Genomic DNA, 23319 nt, shown 5'->3' with positions numbered 1-23319 from the left:
TTGAGTCCAATAGTATTTAAGCCCATAATTGCTGCTGATTAGAATTCAGCAGCGAACTTTGCATAATGCCAATAGGTGACCTTTCTTCAGGGGTGCATCAGCAGGATTGTTGGGACCTTGTAACAAATGCCTAGTGCCATTTAATGATGGAATGACATATCTCTGATATGCAAATTTTTACAGCACAGCAATTAAGCAGTTTAGAATTTTACGGCAGTGTTTGGGCTTTATACCACTGAAGGAAAAAAAAAAAAAAGAAGGGGGCCAATAAAGGCTTCTGATGGATGGGCTAATCCCCACTGGAAATATACCATGTAATCTTGTAGAGACAATGCATTATGGATAGCATTGTGATTATCGGTTGTTAATCTCCCTTCCCTCCCCTTTCCCCCTTTCAGCTCCCTCCTCCTTTCTTGCGTGCACCGATGAAAACTGCATGGCTGCCACATTGTTGGGGCACGAGCCTGGGATACAGATGGGAAAGTTGGGGCATTGCAATCTGCTGTGTGCAAGGAAGACAGAAAAGGGGGCTTGCAACTAGGCAGCTTGTCAGCAGGGGACAGGACTGGGGGCCATATGCCTCTCTTCTTTTCCCTTCTGTCACCAAGTCTGCCGCCTACTCCTTCTGTCAGGGGACACTTTAATGATGAACATGTTTTAAACAGTTTTGTTTACCTAGCAACAGCTTTTCTGTGAGGGGGTCTTAATTAGTCACCTTAAACAATTTTTGGTTTAGATTTTTTTTTTTTGCATTCATTCATTTGTTCATTCATGTGGTTGAATCTCTCTCTCTCTCCCTCTCATCTTTCCCCTCCCCCACCCAGCAACTGCAGGCTTGTTAGTGTTTCTATGAGAAAGTGTCTCCACAGCATAAAACTAGTAATAATAGCTAGGTTCCATTTTTTCTTTCAATTTCATTCTTTTATGCCACAGTTAGTTGTCTTTAAAGTCTCAGTTTTTCTCCACTTGTCAGCTATGGATGTCCTTTGTGGAGTTCTCCAAATAGAGGCTGCATTTTAAAACAAAAGCCCTTGGTGATGATCAGGGGTGGGGAAGAGGGAGGGGAATTTTGTAATTCTAGTTACAATCACATCCCCTTTAAAAATGCAGGCCTGGGATATAATCAGGGATTTCGATTATGAAGCCAAGAGATTTGGAAAAATCTTTGAATTTCAGTAATGATGTTGCTGGTTCCTGCCATTTAACTCCTAAAGTACAATCCTATTGCTTCTCATATAGCATCCCATGTTGATAGTTTTCCATGCCTGCAAAGGAATGTGTGTGTATGTATGTATATATGTGTGTGTATACATATATGCACATATATGCATACACACAAAACACATATAGGTGTGTGCACAATGCATATATGTGTGTTTATGCATTAATATAATATTATGTCAATATAGAATACACATATAATACACATATGTGAATATATAATACAAATTAATAGAATGAATAGTATGGCTGTGATATGCACATTATAGAATACATATAATATATAATACATATTATGTAATATGTATTGTTATATATGCACTATATGCACCCATGGAAAGAGAAACAGGGAGAGAGAGAGACAGAGAGAGACAGAGAGAGACAGAGACAGAGAAACTGGCTCTCCCCATCTTCCCTGGGCTTGTAGTACAGCAGCCACTCAGAGGTGACTCCACTGCTGCTGATTGACTCAGTTTCCAACCTGGACAAGTTTGCCCTTCCTTTGGTACTTGGTGGCCACCATCTCCTTGGGTTTGCCATATAGGTGCCAACAATGCTCAATTGACTTTAGCACTAATGAAGCTCATAACTACCAAACTCAAATGATCCACCAGCCTCAGTGTCTCCCAGTAGCCAAGATTATGCCTGGGCTGAGTTTGAATCTTTCCTTCAACACTTCCTAGGTGTGTGATTATGAGCACCTCATCTTTTTCATCTTCAAAATGGCAATAATAGAACCTATTTCACAGGATTGCTATATGGATTGAATGAGATGAAATTTAAAGCACTTTGTAAACCTTAAAGTATTATATAAATACTTACTTGTTATTGTTATCTGTTCCTTTATGTATTGAAGATTCTCCTAAGACCCAAGTTACTCTGACTGTTATAAAGAGAAACAAAACCAAGTGACTAATATTTTTAGATCATTAAGAGCCTTAATCAAAACCAAGGGTCAGCTGATGCTAAAAGAGAAAGTGATATTGAATGATAAGTTTAATATTTATTTAAAGAAAAGGTTTAAATAAATGTATATACACACATATATTATATACATATATATGTACACATACAAAAAGATAAATATACACACATATTAAGGAATATATACAATTTGTGGAATTAGAAAGTCCCATGCTTTTTTTGGATGGAAGTATGATGTTATGGAAAGAGACCTCAATGTGGACCCAGGAGACTAAGGCTCATATCCCAGCTCTGGAAATTGTTAGAAGTATCACCATGGGGATTGGACTGGATAATAAATGCTTGTTAACTGACTGACCAGAGAGCAAAAGGAAATTGTATCTAAATGGAAGGATAGCTCAAAGTTTCCCCTTGGAAAGGCAAACAAGAGAGTTGGTTTTATTGTGTACCCATTTATCACAAGAAATAGTATTTCATCAAACATTTAGTCATTTCATGGTACGACTTTCCCACCATTCTCACCAGGAGCCTTTTTGTACATGCGGCACCATCAGGAGGACCCTAGGCTCCCACCACAATGGGTGGCCACTATGTCTTTCCTAGCCTCAATCCCCAGTGGCCTCCTTCTCTCATTGGTTAGAGTTTTTCCCAGAAACACCATTTTGAGGAAAAACCGAGACCTGACATGCTTTGCTTTCTGGTCCTCCCCACTGCTCTTTTATAGATAGATGGGTAAATGGGAGGGAGGGAGAGAGGGAGGGAGAGAGAGAGAGAGAGAGAGAAAGAGAGCAAGAGAGCAAGAGAGCAAGAGAGAGCTATATTTTTAATATATATATATATACATATGTATAAGATGTAGATGAATAGATGTAGATAGATAATGGATACATAGGTATCTATGTAGAGATGTAGAGACAGATAGAAATAATAGCAAAATATAGAGATAGGTATCGATGTATAGATTTAGATAGAGACAAATATCTACATATAGTATAGATAAATAGAGATAAAAATAATAGATATGTAGATATAGAGAGATATAGATATGGATAGATATTTATATAGAGAGATATAGAGACAGATATATACATATAGATGTAGATATAGTTCAATTGATAATATAGATATCTATATATAGATATAGAGACAGATAGATCTAAATATATAGATACAGATAGACATCTACCGATATCCATCTGTATAGATATAGAAACAGATAGATACATGGAGAGAGAGAGAGAGATGTAGATTCTGAATTAGAGTAAATTATTTTAAACACCCATGATCATCTGAGATGATGTTTTATAAATATGTTTTTGTAACTTTTGGAAATTGTTAACATAGCATATTAGTTGCCACTATCTTAAATTATAACCACCATAAGTATTTTTGCATTCTATAAATTCCATGTTTTTGGTGCATCATTTGAATGTGCTTCACTTTTTTCTCTAAATCCATTTTGCCTAAAAGAATTCACGTTCCCAGGCTTTAAAGCTGTAACATCTCAAAAAAAGATAGGCTTTTGCTATTCTAAACAGCTCACAGCTGCGAAAAGAAGCTCACAACCTTTCCTCGTTGCCAGAAAAATGTTCATTTGGAGCACAAAAACCAGATCATCCTTTTCTGTATTTGGGGAAATATATTCACATTTTATTAACATATGTTTAGACACAAGAAGTCACACTTACTCAAATATAATAAAACTCTCTTCAAACTGTTAAAAAATAAATATAGATAGATATGTAAATAGGGATGTAAATAGATATGTCTATAGAGATAATATATAGAGATATAGTTAGATATAAATGGATATATTTAGAGAGAGATAGAGGCAGATATATAGCCATAGATAAATGTTGATAGATATATACATAGAGAGATAGATGTAGATAGAGATGTAGATAAAGACATTTATAGAAAGTTACCTATCTATAGATATAGATAGATGTATAGAGGTAGAAATAGATATATCAACTGTTATCAAACTATGTCTATGTGGATAGATATAAATATCGAGATACAGATAGATTAGACATAGATATATAAATATTGTAACCTTTGAAATGAAAGCCACCTGTGGGCAGATACTTCCTTTCACTCTTCTTGTATCTGTATCTTCAGCTCTTCGTAAGATGTAGCACATAGTAAATGCTTAATAAATGACGACTCATGATAAATATTTTCAAAAAGACCATAATAAGTTGCAATAATTGCAATTTATACAGCAATATCTTTTACAGATTATGAAGAGGTAGAGAAATTCTATTTTAAAAAACTCAGGAAGACCCTCTAACTTAAATCAACACAAATTTTGATACTTCAATGCATAGGTGAGGAGAGTGGGGGAAATGTGGGAAAATAAGCTAGGGTGTGAAGGTAAATGTTTAACAACCCCCTCAAGAGAAGTGTATTCATGATGCATTTTTTTTTTAGTGAGGCAATTGGGGTTAAGTGACTTGCCCAGGGTCACACAGCTAGTAAGTGTTAAGTGTCTGAGGCTGGATTTGAACTCAGGTACTCCTGACTCCGGGGCCGGTGCTCTATCCACTGAGCCATCTAGCTGCCCCCATGATGCATTTTTAAGTAAAAGGCACATCATTAACACTTTCTTAAGACTAGACAATCAGCAAAACAATAAATCAAGTCATGATTTGTAGCATTTTCTGCCCACACTGAAATTTTAACAATTGACTGCCATTTAGAGCTCACTCCAGTACACTCCTGAAAATAATAGGGGAGACCAAAACTTTGAAGCCTACACAAATGCCTCGTGCCTGTAAATCTTTAATACTTTTTCAAAAGAATCAGAAGGTGATGAATATAGCAAACACTAAATTACATCCTCCCTGCCCCCCAAGGATATCAGTTATATTTTAACAGAAAGGAAATTCCTTTTTACTAGTGTGGGAGTTACTTCCAAATCAGCTGTGTGTTAGATCACTGAATTGGCAAATTAAAGATCAAAATTAATAGAAAATTAGAAGAAAGAATAAAATGAGGAAAAAATATATTGTGCAATGAAAATAACTAAACTAATCTGTTAAAAACAAGTTACTGACACAGAAAAAGGAGAAAGAGATGGAGGGAAAGGGAACTGGATTTTCAGTGATGAAGACCAGAGTTCAAATCCCACCCCTGAGCCTTACAAACTGGGGAGACTCTAAGAAAGTCAGTTAACATCTCTATGCCTCAGTTTCTTGCCTGGGAAATAACAATGATCATACCTACAGCACCTACCTCACCAGGTTGTTGTGAGACTCAAATGACACATTATCTAAAACACTTTGCAAACTTTAAAGCTCTCTTTAAAATAAATAGCAATTATGACTGTGATTTGTGTGAACTCTGACAAGTCACTAAATGTCCCTGGGCCTATTTCCTTATCAGTAAAAATGATCTCAAAAGTCTTCCTTTCAGCACTAAATTCTAGGATTTTATTTTAGAATCCTAGGAAGGGCACTGAACTAATCTGAAGAGACCTGGCTTCTGGTGCTATCTTTACCACAAACTGGTTCATTGACATTGTGTGTGTGTGTGTTTGTGTTTTAGCAATTAGCCTTTTGGGTTTTCAGTTTCTTCAGTTGTATGAAAATAGAGTTTGACTGGGTGACCTTGAAAGTCTTCTCCTGTTCTAAAATTGTATGCCTTTATGAGTCCAAGTGACATGTTTTCTATAATAAACGTTTAACCCATCAAGAAGTACTGCTGACTATTAGCATAAGTCTGCTTACAATAAGAACCAGATACTATTTATACATTCCCACCATACCCGGATACATGCAACACTAGAAGGTGCTTATAAAAATGCTAATTTTTCTATGGTTATAAGGAAACAGCTAACCTATATTGTCTAGGTCAAAGTCTCTTACGGATGGAAGTGGTTCTTTCTTTAGACTCAGGATATGGTGTAGATGGCTTTTATCCAATTAAACTCTTAATTAAAACTCCCATCCACTAGGAAAACTCCATCTTCTTCATCTTAATGCTTCATTTCCTTTTAATATACCCTGATTACATAAAAGCATATAATGGAGTCAACCACAGAAACATGGCTTGATTTCTACTGAAGAAGCTAGCGAAGAGGAACAAGTCAATATATATTAGAAGAACTACTTGTGGGGGGTGCAGCTAGGTGGCGCAGCTAGGTGTGGTGCAGTGGATAAAGCACCGTCCCTGGATTCAGGAGGACCTGAGTTCAAATCCAGCCTCAGACACTTGACACTTACTAGCTGTGTGATCCTGGGCAAGTCACTTAACCTCCATTGCCCTGCAAAAAACCAACAACCCCAAAACAAAAAACAAAAACAAAAACAGAAGAACTACTTTGTAGCTTACTTGTCAAAGGTTCCTTCTAAACCTAGGCAGCCCTTAACAAATCTATAGACATGCCCCAAACCCAGGAGTTTAGGTGCTTATAGTCAGTCTTCCCATTGGATACTCCCACTATGATTCATTGAAGCTGATCTAATCACAATCTCCAGGTGGTTCAATGTTTCCTTGTTTGAGAGAACTAGTGATTGGATTAAACTTGTTGAGCTCCAGTTCCTCCTCAAGCACAACCAACAGCAATCGGCATTCCTCCTTAGGAAGATTCCTCCTTAGGCCACTCTTCTTCCCTGCTCACTGTTCTGCTCTGGTCCTGCCTTCAAATCTCCCTGCTTAGATGCTCACCTCAATAGCCTGCTCTTGCCTAGAGGTACAACTTCCCTATTATGGTTCCATCATAAAAAAATGACTAAGACTGGAAGCCAACTCTCTCCTTGCCTATGGAGTCCTACCTCACCTTTGTTTCCCTTCCGCAAAGATCATATGCTGGTTACCCCTCTACCTGTTTTGCCCATGATGGGCCCATCCTGGCTTTCCCTGCTCTTTGGTTCTTGAACCTGTCTTTCAAAGCTTTATGGGTAGGGCCAACCCAAAAGATGGAGCCCTTTCCTTATTCATTCCTCTTCCGTTGTGCCTAATGGATCAGAGGTGTAGGGGTGCAGAGGGGTATTTGGGATATATTACAGATTTAGCATTCATGGTACCACAGTATCTCTCCTTTCTTTTTTGTCCATTTAAATTCTTATCTGGATAATGGGCAGATCCGTAGGACTGAATTGTAAAGATTGTAATTGCTTGTCATTGACAGAATAGGAAAGTGGTAAATTATCCAGTCAAGTGGCCTACTGCATATGGGATGATTTGTGACTATCATCAGATATGGCAATAACAAGTTCACAAACATATTAAAATTCCATTTTCTACAGGAAACTTTCCATGACCCCTCTAAATTCTAGTACCTTCCTGTTGTTATTTCCTATTCATCTTCTGTTTAACTTGTTTGGTCTATATTTGTTGTCTCCTCCGTTAAACTGTAAGCTTGTTGAGATCAGGAACTCCCTTTTGTCTCCTGCTTAGTGGGGTGTCTGGCATATAGTAGGTACTTTATAAATGTTTCTTGATTGATACCTAACAGGAATTTTAGGACATTCTGGAACAAGTGGGGGTGATGCAACAACAATGATGAACCCTAATGTAATCTTAAATTGCATTAATAATAATGACAATAAAATTCTATTATTATGTTATGCAACCAACCTCAAAACTAATGAAATTGGGAACAGCTAGGTGGCACAGTGGATAAAGCACTGGTCCTAGATTCAGGAGGACTTGAGTTCAAATCCAGCCTCAGACACTTGACATTTACTAGCTGTGTGACCTTGGGCAAGTCACTTAACCCTCATTGCCACCACCCCAAAAAAACAAAGAAAACTAATTAAATCTCAAGTTTCATTAAAAGAAGTATACTAATCCTGAATGAGGGAGATGATAGTTCTCTATCTTGGGAGGTCACATCTGGAATACTCTTGTGTTCCATTTGTGGCATCACATTTTTGGAGATAAGCTAGTAAATTGGAGTATGTTTATAGGGAACCAAAATCAAAAGGGGATTGGAAATTACATTATATATGGAAAAGTTAAAGGAAATTAACAGGTTTTTTGTTTTGTTTTTTTTTTCTGGAGAAAAGATAATTTTGTTGGGAGATAGTCAAATCTTTGAAGGGTTGAGAAATAGGATGTTGACAAATAGAAATCCTATTTTGTTTGGACCCAGAAAGCCACTGATTGATGGAAATTATAAGGGAGTCTGTTTCTGCTTAATATATATATATATATATATATTTTTTTTTAAAACCTTTCTACAGGGTGGACCAAAAGTCACTATGTTTTAATAACTTTTTGAAAATTATTTTTTCTTTATTTTTTGTCATTTACAAGGTTAGATTTTTCACACATAATATAAATTAATTTCATATATATACTGTATATGATGCTGTGGTATTATGAATTAAAAACAAAAAATAAAGGAGTTATTCAATATTGAAACCCCTTCATAACTTTTGGCCCACCCTGTAGTGGTTCAAAAGTAGATGATTTTATTCATTCCTCTGTTCAGCAAATATTTATGAAGGGTCTATTCTATGCAAGGCACTGTGCTTAGAGCTGACAATGCAAACTTAAAAATCAAACAGTTCCTGCCCTAAAAGAGCTTTCATTTTTTTCCAGGTAATATAACATGCACAGAGATGATGAAATATAAAATCTGTCCAAAGTAATTTCCAGGAGAAAGGCACCAGCAACTGAAGGGATTAAGGGCCAATGATTTAGAGTTGGGAGAGACCCTAAAGGTCATTTAGCCCAACCCCCTAATTCCATAGAGGCCCAGAAAGTTATGACTTGACCAAAGTCAGCATTTAAACCAAGGACCTCTGACAGCAATTGTAGTTCCTCCACAATGCCTCATCCTATGGGAAATAACACTGGACCTGAGCTTTGATAGAATTTAGAAATTCTACAAAGGTAGAAATAAAAGAAAAAGTGCATTCCAGGAATGGGGGGACAGCCTGTGCAAAATAAAGAGATGGGAGATGGAATCCTAAGAATGGAGAAGAGCAATCAGGCCAATTTGGCTAAAATGTAAAGTGTGGGAAGGGGAATAGTGTGCAGTTAACCTGGAAAGGGAGGCTGGAGTTAGATTGGGAAGGGCTTTCAAAACCAAACAGAGGAATTGTATTTCATCCTAGCAGCAAGAGGGTGCCACTGGAACTCTTTAAACGGGGATTGGCATGGTGAGACCTGTGGTTTAGGAATACCAATTTGGCAGCTGTGTGGAAAATGGATTAGAGAAGGAAGAAACTTGGAGCATGGAGACTAATTAGGAGGCTATTACAATAGTCTAGGTGAAAGGTGATGAGAGCTGTGTGAGTATAGAGAAAGGGACAGATGTAGGAGAGGCTGTGGATGTAAAAATTAGCAAGACTTGGCAAATGGTTAAATGTTCAAAAGCCTATGGCCCAGGGATCTGGGGTATCCTCTTCTATTAAAGGGCCCTAGTTCTGGACTCACAGACTTTATTTATGCCCTGGGGAAGCTGACCCCCAAAAAGAAGAGTCAGGCTCTTCTCACATGTTCTGGGTCCTTGGGACCCCTCCCCAGGTGCCTCTAGGAAAATCTCTTAAAGCTTGGGTTTGGCTCACATCTAGTGTCTCCCCAAAAGGGATTAATATGTTCCTTTGTAAAAGGAAATGCAATATATGAAATAGATGGAATATAGGACAGGCATTTATTTCCTCAATCACAAAAGAAATCTTTAAAATGCAAAAGACGTGTAGGCATACATTGAAAAGTACTTAAAGCATTACATATAACCTGCCCCTTCTCTTATGCTCTCCTGGGAGGTTAATGCTTAAAACATTAAAATAGGAAACAAAATTTATGGAATTGCAAAATTGTCATTTCAGTATCATCACACTGTTTGAACAATCACCAAACCATCTGATCAACTCATTAAGGTCTCCATCTCTGCCCAAACACTGGTAGCTTCCTATGAGAAATTGTTTGGAGACTTCTTCCTGCTGGTTACCCCCAAATTGGAACCAGGTCTCTCCAGCTCATGAGTTTGCCAACCAAACAGTAAAATCTTAACATCAGGTTCACTTTTTGGTTATCTGTACTTACAGAATGAAACACAAATCAAAAGAAGCAACCTGAAAATGGGCATCCAGTCTCCAGATCACTTAGTAGAAGCTCCCCTGACACATGTGAACAGCTAGCACAGTTTCTGGGAAGTGGAGGAAAAGGATGAGCAGGGAGTACAACTCCTCTACCTTATCCCTTGCTGGAAGTCTAAAAAGGAGCTTATAGAGTTCCAACATATTTAACAAACAGGAAGGAAGTAAGGTAGTGGAAGTTTATCTCTCTTTTCAAAGCTATTGAATGGGCAGCTTTTCATACTCAGTAGCAAATCATTTTGGATGCATCCCACCTCCGGGCATCGTGGGTATTAGTCTCAATAGCTCTAAGGTTCCTTTCAGCTCTAAATCTATGCTCTTATGATTGCCATTTGCAAGTCTGAATTGGACAATTCAAACTGGATGTCTAGTAGTGTAAAAAATAAAATTCATGAGTTTTTCCCTAAAACCAACTCCTCTTCTGAACTTCTCTATTTCTACTGAGGATACTACCCTGCCATCTATTACTTTGACTTTCTTTGGGTATGTACTCCAGGATAAAAATCAGTGGCCCAAAGATTATACACAATTTAGTGATTTTTCTCTTATTATTACAGATTGTTTTTCAGAAGAGTTAGACCAATCTGCCATTTCACCAATAGTATATTAGTGTGCGCATCTTCCCAACTGCCCCTCCAACACTGATATTTCCATTTGGGGGATCATTTTTGCCAATATTCTGGTGAAAATTGCAAGTTGTATTCATTTGTATTTCTCTTATGATTAACGACTTGGAATATGTTTCCATATGTTAAATGATCATTTACAGTGCCCTTTGGCCACTCAAATATTGGGAAATTACTTTAGTCCTTATAGTTATGTCAATTTTCTTTACATCTTACAAACCAGGCTTTTATTAGTAATAATGGAAATAATTTCCCAATTTAACTGTTTCTCTTATTCTATGTGCACTGATTTTGTTTGTACAAAAGCATTCCTTAATTTTACATATTCACAATTATCTATTTTATCTTTTATGACTGCCTCTATCTCTGGTCTGGAACTTTCCCTCTAGCTACCATTATGAAAGGTAATTACATTTGTTTTCTATTTTTTATGATAGAGCCTTTTATATTCAGGTCATTTAACCATTTGGAGCTTATTCTTCATTATGGCATATTAAACTGGTCAAAATCTTCTGTCAAATTTCCTTCTAGTATTGACAACAGTTCTTGTCAATTCTTGGGTCTTTCTGTGTTCTAGTTCATTCTTTGTTCTTAGGTTTATCAAACACTGGGCCATTGTTTTCTATTGCTTTTGATTCTTATTTAATCTATTTCACTTATATCCTTTTTCCATTTTCAATCTAATACCAAATAATTTTGATGATTCCTGTTTTATAGTATAGTCTATCTGACAATGCCATGCTCCTATCATTGCTAATGTTCTCTTAATATTACCCTTGAAATAGCCCTTTTATTCTTCCAAATTTGTTTTGTCATTAGTTTCTCTAATTCTATAAAGTGTCCCCATGGTAATTGACTAGTATAGCATTAAAACTATAAATTAATTTGGGTAGCATTGTCCTGGCCCAATTATGAGCACTGAATCTCTCTTATTTGCCTTCCCATATTTTCACACACACACACACACACACACACCCCTTTTTGTAGTTATGTTGATATTAATCCTTTGTAGCTCTTGGAAGTTTAAGTCTCAGATGTTTTATATATTTTTGGAGCAATTTTAAATGAAATTTCTTTTATTATTGGGTCTTATTGCTTTCTTTTTTAATACTCTATGGAAATTCTGACAATTTTCTGGATTTGTTTTTATTAATATAGCTACTTTACTAAAGGTATTAATAATCTTAATTGTTTTTTAAATTGATTCCCTGGTATTTTCTAAGTAGTCTGATGTCTCACCAGGTTGTCTGAAAATGGGGGTAATAAAGTTTCATTTATTCTTTAGTAATGTTTTACAGCATCGATTTCATTCCATTGTCTTTTTGCTATAGGAAACATTTCTAGAATTGTGGAAAAAGAATTGTTCTTGTTTTACCTCTTGCATGTATTGGGAAAGCTCTCAGAGTTTTTCCATTTAAATAATACTGGTCTTTCATTTTAGAGATGTGTTTGTGATCACAAATAAAAAGGTTCATGCCAAAGCTACTTAATTTTGCTTCAAAAGAATAAATGAGTATTTTATCTCTAAGTTATAAAAAACCATAGCATGTTATTTTTGGTTTTTATGTTGTTTATATGATTAACCATGCTCATTGTTTTCCTAATGTTGAACCATACTTCATCCTCCAACTCCCCTCATGTAAGTCTGACTTGACCATAATAAATTGAATTTTGAGTGTATTGTTTTAATCTTCTTGCAAGGAATTAAATTTTTTGAAACAATAATCATTAGTGAAAATGGCCTATAGTTCCCATTCTCTTTTCTTCCTGGTTTTGTATAAGGAACTTATTTGCATCATAAAAGGAATTTGGTAGAATGTCTTCTGTCTCTGTTGTGTTTTTTTAATTAGCAGATAGGAAGTAAAATGAGCATTTCCATATACAAAGCAAAAAATTAAAAAGAAGATTGTACATGAAACCATTAATTCATATTACAGATAGCTTACTTTTTCTTTTAAATACATAATAAACACATGACTTTCAAAGCTATCCTGCTTGTCTATGTTTCCTTCAGGCCTTCCTTTTATTCTCTTTTGTAGGATAAAAAAAATATATCAATGACTCTCCTTTCTTTTCTTTTTGGCACACTTATTGCTAGTCCTCCCCTCCTTTCCACCCCACCTCTAAATTAAAAAAAAAGACAAACCCCAAACCAACAAATATGAATAGTCAAGAAAAAACAAATTTTCATATTACCCATATCCAAAAATCTGTGGCTCATTTTGCACCTTGAGTTCATCAACTCTCTGTCAGGAGGTAGTTAGAATGCTTCATCATTTATCCCATGTTATTGTGGTTGGCCATTGCATTTATCAGAGTTTTAAAATCTTTCAAAGTTGTTTTTCTTTATAATGCTGTTGTTATTATATACATTATTCTCTGGGTTATGCTCACTTCACTCTATACTGGTTTATAGACATTTTGCCCTTAACACATGTTGACTGTATGACCTTGAACAAGTCAACTTCACCCCTTCCACTGAGTGGATTGTCCTGCTCTCTTCTCTGGGCCCTACCTCCTCATTTTCAAATAAGGGTTGCTCTTCTATATCATTCTAAGGCTGTTAGGTAACTCTTTGTGCAACTAGGTAACTCTCTAAAACTGTAAGTTAGAGAGAAGATGCTGACTAGCTTTGGTAGAAGCAGTTTCCTGACCTGGGAATTCCCCAAACCAATGAAATCACATCTGTTGGGTTTTTTTTTAAGTTTCTTTAGAGCTCTGACTATATGATCTTAAGAATTATCCACCTGCTCAAATTTTGTTTTGTTAATGTGGATTGTATACAGCCCCATGATTAGGCAGGGGTTTTAGTCTGGAAGAGGCATGGAGAGAATTGGCTAGTTTTGTGTAAGATAACCACACTAAGAGTGGGGCATTTGTGGGCCTTCATGATTAAAAGATTTAAGTTTTGGGGAAATAGCTTGTACCAGAGTGCCTTGCACTTTCCTTTAAAAAAAACACAACCCCCCCCCCAAACCCTTTAATCTCTGGCAAATTGCCTTGGTTCTGAATTCTTTGATGAGCAACCAGTTCATTGGTTTATCTCAACCCTTTGGATGTTGGTATTCTGCAGGGACTCTGATAACTCATTTAGCCTGACTTTGGGATTATGCCTACTCTCTTTTCCGTACCCTATCAAAAGAGTTGCTCTTCTATATCATCCCAGGGCTGAAGGGAGTGGAGTTGAGTCTTGCTATCATATGTGTCTTTCCCCAATTCTGTCTAATGGGGGAAAAAGTCCTAAGTATTAGTTATTAGTCCCCTGACCCTTACAGTTCATAATACCTAGACTAAAAATGGAGAAAGGCAACAATTCTAAGTATCTTCTTCAGATGTCATTTGATAGATGGCTTCTTTGGTGTCTTCCAACTCTGATAATCTGGGATTCTAGGTATCTTGTTCATAAGAACAAGTTAGGACAACAAGTGTGGTTCTTCATTTTCAAAACATTGCAAACTGAATGAATACAGACTCCATTACTGAGCAATCCTAAAGATCCCAAAGTATAGGAAGAAACTGGGATTCTAACACCACATTTTCCATTTCCTCAATCTGCTGGATCCTTCATTTAAAAGTTTACATCTTTTAGTGGAAAAATTAATTTCTCTTTCACAAGTTCCACTCACATTTTGTTGCTAATAAAACCAAGGATGTAAATACTATTAAGTACAAAACAGCCTGCTGCGTAATTGTTTCAAAGCAATTACAGATTATATCGAGCCATTCGTTGAGCAGAAACAGTTTTTTCCAAGACACCAGCTCCCTGTACCTTGAAATTTTATTAGTCTAAGAATTTCATGCACCATATGTTGGAATATGAGACTAGCTGCAATTGAACAAACAACTTTCTGATATATAAGTGAATGATAACCTGATTTTAAATGTGTTTATCTAATGAGATAGTAACTGTAATTTACAACACATATAAAAACCCCCACTGTTACTCCTGGTGCACCTTTTGGCTAAAAAGGGTGATGCAGGGAGATATGCTAATGACTATCGTCTTGGTTTTTACCAAGTCAGTAATAAAATTTGCATTTGATATTGTGCACAGTAAACTGGGTTATTAGCCTTGAAAATGAGTCTCATAAAATTTAAATATAGGCTTAAATCATATTAACTGTCCTGTAGGTTTTCTGAGAGGCTTTAAAGCATTGTGTGTTGGTTCTATAGTGTATGGAATGCAGATGTCAGTTTGCCTTCAGGGGGTGCCCCCAAAAAGATGCATACTGGAGCTGGGAAGATACACAGAAAAAAAAATCATCCACTCTTTGTTTCTCATGGAGCCTGGGAAAATGGTCCAGAGATGTAGGGTATGGGGGAGGGGGGCATGAAGGGAGAAGGATGGGCACGTGGGAGAAAAATCTAAGGTGCCTCTAGGCAAGCATTTAGCCATGTTAGCACTCCAGTCACTTGTACCATGCCTCCTTTGCCCAGTTGACAAAGAACAGTGACAAGACCTAAGGGTTAAGCATCTGCAGGAAAGTGGATACCTGTAAAATGTTATTTTTGGCTCCAAAGACAGGAAATGAAGAAGCAGATTAGAGGTGACACCAACTTTTTCAGTCACTTCTGGCATAAATGAGTTACTCTTCTAGCCACATAAAACTGTAATTATTCATTGCCCCCTGTAAGAACTATATCAGCAGGCTATATAACACTTGATCTGTAGAGCAGCCATTCTCCATGAAAGACTTTTGCCTGAAAGCAGATAACTCTGTTAGCCTATCAGTGCAGCTTTTGTCCAAGCAGTCCAAGGCATGTTGGTTCAGTGGTTGAAGGAATCCTGTGATAGTCCTGATCATTGAATTATTCTACTGATGAGTTAACTCATCCTAGGCACTATACATGTAACTCCATAGCAGTCACCAGGGGCAGGGTGATGCCAATTTAAAGCAGGGAATCTCTGGGTCTCCATATTCTTGAGACATGTGTTACCACATTCAGGAAGTTTGTGGAGAAGACTTCAGTTGTTGCCAGTACCCCTAACAAAGATACTAAAGATAGCAATCACTAAGAGCTTCTCAAATTCTGACACTGTCAGTTGTGATTAGATAAAAGAAGGGAAAGCCAAGCTTGGGGTTGCTATTTGGTAGGCTCATTGTACTGTGGTAGTAGTGCTGGGTTTGTGGAAGCCAGGTGAGACCTTTTGGTGACAGAGCATGCGGGGAGTGTGGTTACCTGAGTGAATTTCTCTTCATCTTCTGTTTGTGGGCACTGCTCAACCCCCATTCCATGTTGAGTGTGCCCTTGTTTGTGCATTAGTCTGTGCTATGAACTTCTTGAGGTCATAGGGGCAAAATCTACCTAAGGGTTGGGCAGTCATGACTGCATCAAAAGGTTGGTGAGTGGACAACACTCTCTTCTAATACTTTCTGATTCTCTCTAGTTGGCCTATTAGAGGTTATAGGACTCTGCAAATCAGTGGCTGTGGGGAGTTAATGACATGGAGCACAATTAAAATAAAAACATAGATCAGTCCCCAATTACAGATTTTTCTATAAAACATAATTTAAAAAAATGATGATATAAATATTTAACACATATGAATTGCCTCTACTTCTATATTAATATCACATTGAAATACTATTTCCAGAAAGATTTAAATGAACTGAACAGCAAAGCATAGCTAAATGCCTTCTCTCATTATAACCAATTTTGATTCATCACTCTTTTACCTCTAGCTCATTCACCCTTTTCACTCTTAATTTATGACCAATCCTGACCTGTCCACAAATGCTGAACTTGATGCTTTGATGGATTTTATTCAATGATATGAGCTTGACATTTTAGCCATTTGATTGATAGGGTCATAGAATTTTGGCTTGGAAGGGAGAGAAAGGAACAAGCATTTTTATAGTGCTTACTTTATGCCAGTTACTATGCCAAACGTCTTTCAAATGTTATCTCATTTGATCTTCATAACAACCCTGAAAGGTAAATGTGATTATTATCCCCATTTTACAGTTGAGGAAAACTAAGACTAAAAGAGATCAAATGAATTGCCCAAGGTCACACAGCTAGTACATTTCTGAGGCCAGATTGGAACTTAGGTCTTCTGACACCAGGCCCAGCACTCTATCCGCTGTACCACCTACCTCTTTGGAGATCACCTAGTCATTGTGTTATAGGAGAATAGCTTTAGCACTAGAAGAAGTCTCAAAGGTTACCTAGTACAAATCTCTCATTTTGCAGATAAGGACAATGGAGCCAAATTGCCAAATGTCATACAGTAGCAGTAAAAATGGAAGGGCCTGGAGATCTTGTTTTGGAATTAACAAAGCATAAATGAAGAAAGATTAGGATGCAAAAATCATTTTCTTTTTTTTTATTTGTATCCCCAGAACATAGCTTAGTGTCCAGCAGGTAATAGGTGGTTAATAAATGCCTGTTGTTTCATTGATTGATCAATTACCTATACTCTCAGTTATTGTTCCAAGAATGGAATTGAAGTTTCCCTGATCCTTTGCCATTATCTTGTCTATCCCCTCGAGACCAGTAATCTTTAGCTTATTGGAACAAAGAGTGTTATGTGACAGAGACAAGGGCAGTGTCTACTACAACAGATGTGATTCCATCAATAGAAGGAGGATTGTTATGAGCCTACTATGTGCTAGGCACTGTTAAGCTCTTTACAAATATTATCTCATCATCACACAATAATCCTGTGTATAACTACTATTATTATTCCCATTTTACAACTGAGGAAACTGAAGCAAACTTAAGTGTCTTACCTAGAGTTACAAAGCTAGTAGGCATCTGAGACCAGATTTCAACTCAGGTCTTCCTGACTATAGGCTCAGTGCCCTATCCATTGTGTCAACTAGCTTTTGTCCATTAAAGATCTGAGAAGCTTTGTAACAAAATGAGGAACTTGCTGACTCCAAAAGCCAAAGAGGTCTTTTAAACATTGGGATTCTTTTGTTGGAGCAGCTAGACTAGTTGGAAGAGGATGACTTTATGAAGTTGGAAATATAACAGATAGGTCCTTTCCAAAGGCTGCTCAAAGTTGTAACTGACCAGAAGTACTTCTGTACTTTCCCACCACTGGCAGACCAACCACTAGGAATCTGAATACCAGACCCACCATCTCTTCCAAAAGTCTTTTTGGTGGGATACTATCTATGTAGCCTCTCAAGAGGCATAGTAGAAACATGGAAATATGACGAAGCCATAGGACAGAATTATCTCTCCTTGCTAGCTGAAGTGAAAGTGAACTGATTCTAATGTTCTTTATCGCTAGAAATAAAGAAGGTTTCCACTTACCATTTTGCTGGGGGCATTGTCCACTTGTTCTACTAAGGTGACAGGTCCAGGATGGTATAGGGTAGAAGGCCACTAGTATTGATCTTTTAGCACTCCAGTCATTTTCTTTACTGGCCAAACTTTGGAGTTGTATAACAATATGGTGGGTATACTGTTTCCTCATTCCCTAAGCTCATTGATATTTTGAGACATGTCTTTGACCCCAAACAGCATGTGGTAGTACAGCTGTCTGACCAACTGTTATGGTCAGTAAAGCCCCAAGAGTTCCCATTATATGGGCTCCACAATGATGGGAGATGTTAAAAATAAACAAATGAACAAACAAAAAATATCTCTTCCTTCCTCCCACACTTCCCAGTGTAGGATATTCATGTAAATGAAACATTTAGGGCCCAAAGAGACAAGAGGTTAGGGACATCAGACAAGAAGACAGATGATCATTCTGAATCTGGCTCTTTTCTTAAGGACTGTCTGCCTTCTGTGTATTTAAAAACATACAATCAAACCCTTGAATTTGGAAGGATCCCCAAAGATCAGGATGACTTCTGCATCAGAGTTAAAAAGGTTTCCCTCGCCCTGGTGACCTGAGTAAAAGGCCTTGCGTCCCAGCTAGAGGGGTCAGGGACATCACCCATCCGGGGGCCCAGATGCTCCATAATGGGCCTGGATTGGCCATTATAGAACAGACAAATCAGAAAATTTGGAGGACTGTATGCTAGGATAGAAGAAACAAATTACATTAGAGGAATTCTTAGGGTCTGGTCCTGTTCTCTGGGTTGTCAAGTCCCTGATTCATAGCATTTGCCAATTTCCAAAGGAAATACACTGAAAATTTAACACTCAGCTCTCCTCCAGGTTGAGCTGGCTGCAACATATCCTTGAGGTGCCTTCTACCCATTTCCTTGGTACCTTAAGAGATACTTCCAGGTGACAGGTGGGGGGTGAGTCCTCTCCAACTCTAAAATTCTTTAAGTCTATGAGTGCCAGGCTTAGATTCAGTAAGACCTGTGTTTAAATCCTACCTCTGATACTTTCTAGCTATGTGACCCTAGGTAAGTCATTTAACGTGTATGTCTCCTAGGCTACTCCCTAGGACTTATCTTTAAAGTTACAGTTGAGTGGCACTCTCACTTGGTGGAAGGAATGCCCATGCTGTGAGTTCCCTACATTGATAAAATATCTAATACTTAAAATATTTATGAAGGGCTATTGCCTGACTTTGAAGCCTAGAATATCCCAGTCTCAGAAAAACCAAATGTTCTGGGTCATCCAAAGTACAATGGGGAGATACAGAGAAAGAGAGGCATAAAGAGGTGACTGCATTTTATGAATAAATGATACAGAATCAGCAGCAGAAAATGTATTACTAGAGAACTGAATACTTAAAAAAAAGATGGGCCTTTTACAAAGTCCAGAAATATAACACACAATCAAAACTTTAACAGTGTATTTCCTTAAATGATCTATAGACATAGGAAGCAGGAGGTGGCACAGTGCATAGAGAATTGAATCTGGAGTCAAAACCTATGTTCAAATACAGCCTCTGACACTTACTAGTTGTGTGACCCTGGGCAAGTCACTTTCCCTCTTAGTGCTTCAGGTAAATCTCAAGAGAAATGGATGATTTGCATTGGGAGGAGAATTTCCTCACTGGGATTTCTCTACACCAATAAATCATAGGTCTGAATAAAAAAACAACACATCAAACATAGTCATGACTGAAAATTCTATCTAGCAGTGACTCATTTAGGTTTTAAGAAGCACCCTACTAAAAAACAAAAAACAAACAAAAAAATTAAATAAATAAAATTTTAAAAGAAGCACCTTACTACCAAACAATACAATATTCTCCCTAGAAAATCTGAATATTTGAGGCATAGCAATCAGTATTTTCTACTCTATACATTGTTTCACTAAAGGGTATTACAAATAGATTTATATCCTTGTAAAAGAAACCAAACCTTTCATGTTAATTTGATTAGTAACCATTGTCCTTTGCAACCTAGGCAACCCCATGTATTTATTTGCTCCAGATATGACAGGAATTGAGGATCATACTCAAGACAACAGAACCCTGAAAGATATTACTTGGTGAGGCTTCTTGCTGGCTCTGATCAAAAAAGGTAACAAGTACCATGAAAGCAGAACAGGACAGGTCTGCAATTACTGTCTTGGAAAATAAATGGGGAAGCAGTCACCAAATTGTATTGACGTTGTTAGAAGAATGTTGGCCTATAGTCACCTTCAGTGAAATGTGTGTCCCCGAACACACCCCACTGTCTACTTAGAAAATGGTTCCTTTTGAGCACTCATCACAGCTTCATTAAGGATGTGTTATGATAAGAGTCTGATGCATTCATGGGTTGAGAAATTTTGCTGATCTGTCTAAAAAACCAAATTATAAGCTTCCATTTGTTTAAGCTCTACCTCTCTCTCTCTCTCTCTCTCTCTCTCTCTCTCTCTCTCTCTCTCTCTCTCTCTCTGTTTTTCTGTCTTGATCTCTGGAAATATTGTATTGCTGCTTCTCTTTATTTTAAATATTATAATCATTTCTCAAATATTTCTTACCACCAGGATCCCCCTCAATTCCCAATAGAATTTTCCTTGGATAGATAATAAATAACAGATAACAAAACAGTACAGTTCAACAAATAAATCATCACATTGCCCATGTCTAGGAATAATATGCCACATTCAGCACCCATAGTCCACTCCCTCTATGCCAGAAGGCTACAAATAGGCTTGACCTTCAGTCCTCAAAACTGACAATTAGAGAGCCAAGATGATGGAGTTTATGAGAAGACCCAGATGAACTCTCCTAAAACTCTCCTCCAAACAACTTTAAAATAACTCCTCAAACCAAATTTTGGAGTGACAAGGCAAACAAAAGCTCAGAGGGAGAGAACTTAAAAGGCCTGTAACACCAGGGTGAGTGCAGGACCAGAGCATGGTAGGTGCACCAGTGGTGAGTCATGGAGGCAACTGGGGCAGCAGCAACAGCAGCTTCTGGAACTCTCAGCCCAAAGTGAGACACCTGGCTTGCCTTACAGGACAATAAATGCTTGTTTTAGCTGTAGAATTCAGGAAGAGTTCTATATATTTGTGTTACATGTTCACTTTGTCTTTTAACATTGCTGCTGCAGCATCTTCACTAATAGAAAATCTGATATCTTCTTATACAATCACTCTGTTATTGGGTCCAGTTTCAATGTTTACTTGCACCAAGTTGAATAAGAAAAAAAATAAATAGATAGAGGAAGATAGGTAGGTAGACAGAGATAGATGATAGGTAGATAGAAAGAATGAAAGATAGATAGATAGATAGATAGATAGATAGATAGATAGATAGATAGATAGATAGATAGATAGATTTCAGTAACTTTGCAAGTTACTTCCCTTGTACTCTGGGAAGCAGATCTGATATTGCTATCCACATGATCAGTGATTCCTCTTTCAAATCTATCCCACCCAAAGTCATATCTATCACTATATCCATTGTACTCATCATAGCTTCCATATTCTCCACCATAAGTGCCATACCTCCTTTCTTTCTTTCTTTCTTTCTTTCTTTCTTTCTTTCTTTCTTTCTTTCTTTCTTTCTTTCTTTCTTTCTTTCTTTCTTTCTTTCCCTCCTTCCTTCCTTCCTTCCTTCCTTCCTTCCTTTCTCTCTCTCTCTCTCTCTTTTATTTTTGTTTTCTGGTGAGGCAATTGGGGTTAAGTGACTTGCCCAGGGTCACACAGCTAGTAAGTGTCAACTGTCGGAAGCCTGATTTGAACTCAGGTCCTCCTGACTCCAGGTCCAGTGCTCTATCCACTGCACCACCTAGCTGCCCCAATACTTCATTCTTTCTAATCCAGCTCCTCTACCGATGTTGTTATAGCCTCTGCCAGCTGTGGGTCTCTCTTAAAGAGCTGGATACTGTGTAACTACTAGATTTCAGTGAGGATCACAAGTATGAACTTCTACCTGGCTGCTCTCGAAGATTTCAGTGAAGTTGAACTCTGTTTTCCACTTGTATTTCTTTAGAGCCTTCTCAGCTGTTTCCTGTGAAGCAGGTTGCACAAAGATTTCCTCCATACTCCTCCTCTGGAAGTCCACTGGCAATGTCATCCCATTGGGCACAATTTCCAACTTTGAAAAAGAAAGAAGAATTTCTTCCTTGCTATAGTCAAATAAGAATCCTCAAAATCTCACAAAGACGGAGACCAGCAGTGTCAAGATAATTTGAATCAGTATCCTTCAACACCCAAATCATTTCAACATGGTCTGACTTAAATGCTTCAACATCTGTCCAATCGGTTCTCTCTCTTTTTTCAGCGCTAAATGGACTTCATCTTCTCACTCAAGTATAACAAATGTTTCTTTATTTCCTTTACCTGCTCTGGTATATAGCTGAAACAAATGTTCTTTACCCCATTTTGAATTTTTTGTTCTAAGAAGTGGCCTTGGATCTCATCTGTTGAACAGGAAAAGGGCAAATGCAAGACCTTCACCATAAAGTCTTCTCTGGTTTTGGTGCTCAGCAGCATCTTGTGCAGTCAGCAGCAATCACTCTCTATTTGACTTTGGCACGTCTACAAAGAAAATCCATAAAACTGTCTCAGTATGGCTCAACCCCTCAACCAGGAGAAATCATGGCATTTTTGGATAAGGGGGTTCATCCCTTATGTATCTCTGTAGATCAACACCCAAATACCATTTCTTTCAATGGCAGCTGGGTGGTATAGTGAAGAACTGAATTTGAACTCTGCCCCAGTCAATTATTAGTTGTGTAATCCTGAACAAATCACTTAACCTCTTTCATTCTCAGTTTATTCATCTGCAAAATGGAGGTGACAGTGGGCTGCTAGGTGGCACAGTGGATAAAGCACCAGCCCTGGATTCAGGAGTACCTGAGTTCAAATCTGGCTTCAGACACTTGACATTTAACTAGCTGTGTGACCCCGGGCAAGTCACTTAACCCACATTGCCCTACAAAAAAAATAGAGGTGATAATAACATTTGCCTTACAGGTTGTTGTGAGGATGAAATGAGATAATATATGTGGAGTACTCTGCAAATCTTAATGCAATGTAGAAAGGTTAGTTATTATTGTGGAAAGCCATTAGATTGATTGGACTTATTGACCTGATAAAATAAATTCAGATTAGCTAAATAGAAATTAGAAAAGTGACTTTACAAAACAGAATACAAAAGAAAACAGAATTAGCTTCTGCCCAAACCA

General features: G+C 37.5%; 1 pseudogene; it reads right to left on the bottom strand.

The window, feature by feature from the left end:
• Window positions 1-22624, bottom strand: part of LOC122755144 — a 64510-nt pseudogene extending 41886 nt beyond the window's left edge.
• Window positions 22625-23319: the final 695 nt, after the last annotated feature.

Source organism: Dromiciops gliroides, chromosome 4 (genome assembly GCF_019393635.1).
Source record: "Dromiciops gliroides isolate mDroGli1 chromosome 4, mDroGli1.pri, whole genome shotgun sequence".
NCBI classification, from domain to species: domain Eukaryota; kingdom Metazoa; phylum Chordata; class Mammalia; order Microbiotheria; family Microbiotheriidae; genus Dromiciops; species Dromiciops gliroides.
This window is presented reverse-complemented; position numbering and strand designations above follow the sequence as displayed.